Below are 8,436 nucleotides of genomic sequence, written 5' to 3'. Positions count from 1 at the left end.
CGGGCTCCGCTAGCGGTCGCCCCGGAGCGGCGCCCTGCCCGGGCGGGCCACGTCCGGCTCCCGGCTCGCAGCGAGGGAGCGCGGAGGTTGGTCTTCGGTTCTGCAGATGGGAGGTGGGGGACAGAACACCCGGACAGTCTGGCGAATGACGGGAGGGCGGCGGAGAGGGGGAGGGGTGGAGCGGAAAACGCCGGGTTTGAATCTTGGAATTAAAAAAGGGGGCAGGAAGGGGAAGCCGCTGCGGAGCTGGGCGTGCTGGAAGGGCGCATTTTGCTTGCGGCGCGCAGGGCACTGAGTCACCGCGGTGGCCGCGTCCTCGCGCTCGGGAGATTTCTCCGGAGAAAGCGGAGCAAGGTCAGCGGGCAGCCCTTCAAGGACGGCGCGCGCGGCTCCTGCATGCTGATGCCCTGCGGGGCGGCCGCCTGCCCTCCGGGCACCCAAATTCTGCCGGGAGAAAATTCAGAGGCTCTACATCCCGGCCACAGGCCTCCTCCCTCTCCCCAGCTGCAGCCCGCGGCTGTTCGTCAAAGACCTTGTCACCTAGACACTGAGACCCTGTCTCAGCCTTACAACCGCTTGTAAATCCTAGGTCAGACAGCCAGCCGCCTTAGGGTACCACGGATCCCAAAAGCTTTAGTTAAGTCAGTAAGCCTGGAAAGGTTTATGCTTCAGAGTGCACGCCAGCGAAAATAAACACTGAAGTGCAATGCCAACGCCGTGCCTCTCCAGAAATCCAAGCCCCTAAATGCTCTCCTCGTTTCCTAATCCCACTCCCTGCGGGCTGGGCGACAAACTGCCGTCCTGACACCGCAGTCTCTTGAGGCCTGGGGTGTCACGTGCCCGCGGCGCTGGAGGATTTCAGGGCGCCCCTTCCCCGGGCCGTCCAGCCGCTGGGGAGGTTCTGGAGTCAGGGCAAGGACTCAGCTCCCGCCTGACTCTAACGGCAGCCAGCAAAAATGACTTTGATGAGGAGGTGTGCAGACTCCCAGGCTCTGGCCTTACCCTTCGGTACTTGGCTCTTCCAGCCAGAAAGAGCAAGGACCACCCCGGTAAGGCTCGTGATGAGGAATTCATCAATAACTTGGAATGCGTGTTCATTCACAAGGTGGAAGGGAACCCTGTGCCATCTGTAAAGAGTTTATGTACCAGATAAATTGCTATGAGGTCATAGGTAGGCTTCTTAACCAATTAAAGAACGCATCAACATTTAGACGGTCCATTATTATAATGCTCTCTCTATTTATTTGGTGTCTTACAAGTGTTAGCTCTTGCACATATTAATTGAATTAGCGCCTCCTGGCCTCTAGCTAACCCACTTGACAATCAAAAGGACCAAAGCTCTAGCTGCCCAAAGTGCCTTCTCTAGCAGGAAGACTTTGGAATGGGGAATGTGGCATTTTCTCCCATTCAGGCTTCGTGGGAGGCAGACCCGGGCCTCCCCCCTCGGCCCCCCACCCATGGCTTAATGCTCCACCCTTGCCCTCTTTAACGTCTTCATAATTTTTGAACTTAGGAGGCCCTGCACTTTGCGCTGGGCCACAAAAATTAGGCAGAGCGTCCTGCACACCCGTCCAAGCTGGTAGAGCACAAATGTTTCCCGTAGTTGGTCCTCACCTGTGGAGTTCATGAGGTACCATCACCACTGCGGGCAAGATGCTCTCATCTCCTTCCTGCTCATTCCCCACCCCTGTCAGGTACCCCCTCTGATAGTTGTCTTTTAATGCACAGTTCCTTGGAAAAACAAAATGAATCTATTTTAAAATAAGAAATCCAAACGATTCTAAAAATGCACAGCTTGCTGAGATTTTACAAGCTGAACACACTCGTGTAAGCAGCACGCAGACCAAGAAACAAAAATATTATCGCCCCCCACACAAGACCCTTCTTCTGCTCCTTACCAGTCAGATGCACCCAAGAGTCACCACTATGGTGACATTTAATCCCAAGGATCAGTACGTCCTAGTCTTGCATTTTATACAAATAGAATCGTACATTATATATTCTTTCATGTCTGCCTTCTTTCGCTCACCGTGGGTTGGAAGACTCATCCATGTTGTTGGGTGTCGTGGGCAGAAATCTAAGATCCCTCCCCCCGCACCCCGAGATTCCTCATCCTCTCCTATTCACTTTCTCCCAATTATTCAATCAAACGTGAATCTAGGTGCTGCTGTGAAGGGATTTTGTGATGTCATTAAGGCCCAAATCAGTTGGCTTTAGGATTGGGAGACTATTCTCAGTGGGCCTGATCACATGAGCCCTTAAAAGGGACTAAGCTCTTCCTGGCGAAAGAGTTTTGAAGTATGAGACAGATGGACACGAGGGAAGCTCTTCCTCGTTGGCTTTGAGGACGGAGGAGTCCGCGTGGCAGGAGATACAGGCGGCCTCTGAGGGCTCAGAATGGCCCCTGGCTAACAGGCCACAAGGAAATGGGGGACCTCGGTCCTCCAACTACAAAAAGACCCTGAATTTTGCCAGCAACCTGAATGAAAACTAGGAAGACGGTCCTGAGCCCCCGCCTGTGAGGTCCTCTGCCGAGAACCCAGATCTCAGACCCTCACAGCTGTGAGCTGGTAAGTGTCTGTTGTTTTCAGCCACTAAGTTTGTGGTCTCTTGTTTCACGGTGCTAGAGAGCCAGTGCTTTGTGTGCTATCATTTCGTTTATGGATGCACTTACAGTTGGGTCCATCTTATTTCTGTAGAGAATGTCATTTCTGGACTGGAGCGCGGCTTGATATCCCTTCTACTGTTGATGGACCGCTGGATGGCTCTCCAGGAACTTCTCAGTGTATGCCTTTCTTGAAGATGCGCATGCCCATCGGCTGGGTATCAGTGTTCAGAAGTGAAACTGCTGGATCACGGAAGGCTCAACTTTAGCGATTGTTGGCAAACGGTTTTCTGAAGGGCCATGTTATTTTCTTGCGTAGCTATTTTATTCAAACTTGCCATGACCTAATAAGAATTGGGCCCCACCCTACCTGACAGTAACATTAACTAGCTAATCTAATAGCAAAAACAAAAAACCAACCAACCAACCAACAACAAAAACACTGAGCCAAGAGCCAAAATTGCCAAGACAAAGTGACTACTTAACCCTGGGTATGGACTCTTCTCAATGGCCAGGCCACCTGCCGGAACCAGCAAGGAAGGCTGCTGCCAACTTTGACCACAGCTAGAACTCTGTGGTAGTATTCTAGGTGCACTGTGTTTGGGCCACTTGATACCCTGTAAATTGATGGCCAATCATCCCGTCTGCCTCTGCTGACACGGCTCTTCTCACCGTAACTGTGTCTAAAATCCCACCGTCTTTGTTAAGTCGGGAAGTACCTTTAACATACACACAAACACACACACACAGACGGCGGAGTCAGAGACCAAACCTCTCAAAACACGGATGTCTGCAGCCCCCATTGTTGCTATTAATACGGACCCAGGTTCCATTTTAAGCCGAATTTATATTCCGATTGTGGGATTGCAGCAAACACTCAGAAGGCCTTGCAAACAAAAGAGTAAACACATGGATAGCTGATCACCCTGCCAGACTCAGCCAACACCATTTTTATGTCCTAATTGCCAGGATCGGGGGACAGCTGCGTCATTGTTGAAAACACACACGCACGCACAATTAAGCCAAGAACAAATGTCAACACTGGCGCAGTCTGCTAAATTACTGATAACTGATGGGCATTACTCATGCTGCGAGCATTGTCTCCCATAGAAAATGGAAAGCTTCCTTTTTTAAAAAGACCTTAGAGATGTCTAGTGGTTTAAGAGCGCCGGGGTGTGTACCGTAACGGCACAACTCAGCCTGCCCGATTATGTAAGTGACATTCCACCCATGTGCTCAAGGAGTTTGTGATAAGTACATGCTGTTCTGTGTCTCTTTATATTTGCGCTAACAAGGCGGGCTCCAGGAGGCTGCTTCTTGGTCTGGGGACAGCTTGGTCTGTGATGAAGGTGTCTTGCAGCCACTGAGCAGAAATGCCCAGTGATAACCTCATCATCCAGAGAGCCTGGGCTCACCAGTGCATGCTCCCAGTGCCGGCACTGGACTTCACTCCATCCATCTTGTCCTCAGGAAGTTATTATTACATAATAGAACTATAATTTAAACCCCTTGTTCAGTTCCCTCACAAAGGATGAGGGGTCTTCAAAATCACTCATTAAATCAGCCTGAACAAGGCTATGAAGTCCGTTTTGGCCTTCACTTCTCCAACCTGAGAAACCTCCGCCTGTGGTCTTGGCACCACCTCCTGGGTATTCCTCTCTGGCACCTGGCCCGATTTACCCAGTTTGTTTCCAGAGGTGGAGACGTGCTTCTTGTTATTAATCCACAATGGTTCCTGGATCGTAGAGCAGGAAGACTCATTCCCCACTTGAGAATGTCACGCTCCCACAGGTAGACAGAAACAGCTATCCTATTTGTAATGAGGTCACTCCAGACACACTTAGATGACAAGGTGTCTTCTTTGCTCGCCTTAAAGGCCAAGCCCTGGGGTAGAAACACTGGGCTCAGGTTCTGCCCTTTGAGGAGCAGCTCTGACAAATTCAGCTGAGAGAATGTTTTCCATTTCCAGCCCAGTGCAGGCTCCTCAACACATTGGTGGTCTGTATAATATTAAAATTTCAAAAGAATGCCCTAGGAACATGGCTGTTTAGAAATGTTCAATGTTCCTTGGATACCTGAAAAGCGAAAAGGGATGAGTGCCCCACTATGATCGTCCATTTCTAAATATTTTTAATGTTTATTATATTTTTGACAGAGTGGGAAGGGGAAAAAAAGAGAGAGACAGAGAATCAAAGCAGGCTCCATGCTTTGAGTTGTCAGCACAGAGCCTGACGCAGGGCTTGAACTCACAAACCGAGAGAGATCATAACCTGAGCTGAAGTCAGATACTTAACTGACTGAGTCATCCAGGAGGCCCTGATCGTCCCCGATCATCAGTCATCATTTTATAAAACACCAGTGGAGATCCTCACTCCCAACACCATGGCCACAGCAAAGCGTGTGTCATTTCACCTCTCAGATTCTAAAAGCCCCAGACTTTCAGTGGTGGGAGTGTCCACAATGTGGTATTGTGTGACATGCCAGGGAAGTAAGAATCAGCAATTCACAGTCCATGCCCTTGAAGGAATGTATGCGGCAGTGAAAAAGACAGACAGTACCCTCTAACCCAACTGGGGGGCAGCATGGTGGGGAGGGGCAGAGGGGGAGGAATGGCAAGGAAGGGGTCCAGACAAGGGGGTACGTGACGTGAATCGTGACGGGGAAGGATGTGGGATGTGAGGGGCAATGCGGACAAAGCCTGGCAGCGGGAGACATGGCCCCATCAGCTCATTGTGGCTGGAGAGGTGAGGCTGGGCAAGTGGGCAGGAGCCACAGCAGAGGAGTTGGATGTTATCCGTGGGGCTATTGCAAGACTTTGGGACTAATGTGATCAGATGTGCATGTTAGTTAAATCCAGCCTCCTGGTTGGTAGAGAGCAGTCTGAGGGAGAAAGGCCTGAAGAGGCATGGATGTGACAGCCTCTCTTTTCTGGGCCACCATAAGACCCCTCCCCAATGCTGCAGCCACACACACCCCCTTCATGGGCAGGCCGCCCCACCATTTCAATCACTGTTGTACCGAATTGAGGAGGAATTCTCTGCCCCCTCGCAGGGGGGCAGGCAGAGGGTAGCGGCACAGGATTACTGCCTTGTGAAAGCTGTCTCTGTACTAAGTGCCTCCACATCCTACTCATTTGGTAGTCATGGAGATGGGTGGGCGTGGTCAGGACCTGCACACTGCACACCGCTGCACTGCTGTGTGGAGACACAGAGCTGGTCTCCAGGACACTTTTTTTTTTTTTTGCCACTTTCTGGGGTTCCCTCTGCTCCACAGGTTCCTGGTGCAAAAAGACTCTCTTCCTCCTCCCTTTGAAACTCCTGCCCTCAGGAAAGTCTCTGATAGCTTTCATTTCTATCCTCGTGTTCCTGGTGGAGAGAAACTTGACCCGAAGGATCCTCTGTGCCTGTAATAAAGGCGATGTTCAATTAGAACTGCCCTCAGAGCAAGGTGAAGAACCCCGCAGGTGACCCTCACCTGGGCCATGTCCTCAAACGTTTCCAGTGCAGTCGCATGGGGAGTGGTTTTCTAGAGAAATACATACCTGCTATTACAAATAGAAATTCGTAGAAATAGGATTCGTTTTAAAGGAAATTTCTTGTCATGCAACAAGGTCGGTACTTGCATTGTAAAAACAACAGGATGGATGAATTCTGCCTGGACACCCTGGAAGCAGATTGTCGGTCACAAGTGGGGTCACCCATGTGACAGTCCTAGTCCAGCAATGTCGTCGGTTTGCCCAGATCACCCTCCTCACAGGCCACATAGACAGTGCTGTACACCCAGGGTCAGGAAACTTTTTCTGAAGGGGCCGGACAATAAATTCTATAGGCTTTGTGGGCCGCACAATTTCTTTTGCACACGATTCTGCTGTTGTAGTGCGAAAGTATAAACAATATAGAAGCGAATGCATGTGACCAGAGTTGGTCCACAGGCTGCAGTTTGCTGGCCCGAGTCCATACCATGTGATTTGCAGAGCCCCATGGGAAAAGGCCTCCCCACTGAACTAGGAGTCACAGTGTTCCCCCATGTTCAGGCATTATGTCCACAAAGGCCTAATAAATTATAACATGTTAATCTATCATCCACCATCAACACGTCTGCACAGTCTCAATTACCCTTGAAGTCCCTCGGATGGCATTTTCGTGCACAGAATGCCCTCTGACTCTGACCATCTGCTCCGTGGTCACCAGGGACTACTACTGAGCACAGAGATGGGTTGCTTGGTGAGACTCTATCTTACTTCTGGAGACAATAAATTCTTGTGCCCTAGAGGTCATTGTGTTAACTAAGATCATTTGACTTAGTACCAAAGACCACAGAGAAATTTATCAGCCCACATACCAGAAAAACTGGAGATGGGGGGGGGGCTTCCACAATTGGGTAAACAATATTTTCTAGAACCCAGTTTCTTTCCATCCTCATCTCTGCCATCTCAAGTATAGGCTTCTTCCTAAGAGTGTCCTCATGGGCATGTGACAGGTGCCGTCAGGAACTGGGAGGATAGCAGGAAAAAGATAGAGGAGAAACCCCTCCAACCTAGGACCAGTAATAATCACCAGAGGGATGCCATGAGCTGATTGGCTTTTGCCACACCCCTGAACCAATCACTGCCAAGGGGAGAGTATTCTCCTAGCTGGTTTAGTTTACTAAGAACTCTCCTCAGGGGCCATGGTCAATTCCAGAAATCACATGGCTGCTTACACAGATGGAGATGGAATGATGTTGGACAGTCAACTCCCAATATGCACCATCCAGAGCAGCATTTTTTCCACTTATGTTTCCTTTCCTCCTTTTAATGAAGCACTGCTGCTGTGGTTGAGTAGTGTTGACGACAGACAGACAAGACAGTGGGAGGTGTGCCCTTCTGATGTCCCAGAAATGTTTCAGAACCATGAGGAACATCGCCTGTGGCCCTGTGGCCTGCCCATCCCCCCAAACACAGGCACACATCACAGGTTCACTGATGCTAGCATCTATGACTGTAATCACCAAGCTAGTAGTAAAAGAAAGAAGCCAGGCAACAGGTCAGCCAAGTGACAAGTGTGGAAACAGATTATGTTGATGTCTGAATGCTTTGGTGTTTGGCTGCAAAGGCTGTGATAGGCTGGAGAAAGTAGGTGCCAGTGTGGGGGTGGCAGGAAGGAGCTCAGGGTGGGGAGTCAGAGGAGACATGCTTTAGGTCACAGCCCTAGGAGCTCAGGAAAGACACCTGCCTTCTCTACCCACCGGCATCCTCACATGCAAACCAGAAAATATAATATCTATCCCTCAAAGTAGGAGTTTTTGGAGATTAAGTATAAAAAAAGTATTGTAGGGGTATCTGGGTGGCTTAGTTGGTTAAGTGTCTGACTTCAGCTCAGGTCATGATCTCGTGGGTTGTGGGTTCGAGCCCCACATCAGGCTCTGTGCTGACAGCTAGCTCAGAGCCTGGAGCCACCTTCAGATTCTCTGTCTCCCTCTTTCTCTGACCCTCCCTTGTTTATACTCTGTCTCTCTCTCTCTTTCAAAAATAAGTAAACATTTAAAAAATGTAGTGTAAACTATAAAGCTATACAAGTATAAGATACACAACATTATTTACAATAGCCTGAGTTAGAGATTTCACAACTGTTGAGTCTCAGCATGTTTGTGAAGGTGGTCAGGTGTCGGCAGCGGCCTCCCTCTGCCCCCGCCAGCACTGACTACTCCGACCGCTTCCTGGCCTTTTGACTAAGATCAAGTGTAGCACTGACCACGCCAAGTGCCCAGAACTGTCTGCTGCCCAAAACTCTGCATCATCTACCAGACCTGGATCTGCCCCCTTCCCTCTCCTCCTACTAAAACGCATCCGT

The 8,436-nt window shown here is 50.0% G+C and overlaps 1 long non-coding RNA gene across 1 annotated transcript; it reads left to right on the top strand.

The window, feature by feature from the left end:
* The first annotated feature begins 1,613 nt into the window (after positions 1–1,613).
* On the top strand, positions 1,614–4,639 carry LOC115277908. The gene is made up of 2 exons (XR_003902576.1): positions 1,614–2,570; positions 2,700–4,639. It is a non-coding gene; the product is annotated as an uncharacterized LOC115277908 (long non-coding RNA).
* The last annotated feature ends 3,797 nt before the right edge of the window (positions 4,640–8,436 follow it).

This window comes from Suricata suricatta, chromosome 14 (genome assembly GCF_006229205.1).
Source record: "Suricata suricatta isolate VVHF042 chromosome 14, meerkat_22Aug2017_6uvM2_HiC, whole genome shotgun sequence".
NCBI classification, from domain to species: Eukaryota; Metazoa; Chordata; class Mammalia; order Carnivora; family Herpestidae; genus Suricata; species Suricata suricatta.
The sequence above is the reverse complement of the archived record's forward strand: the minus strand, read 5'-3'. Positions and strand labels throughout refer to the sequence as shown.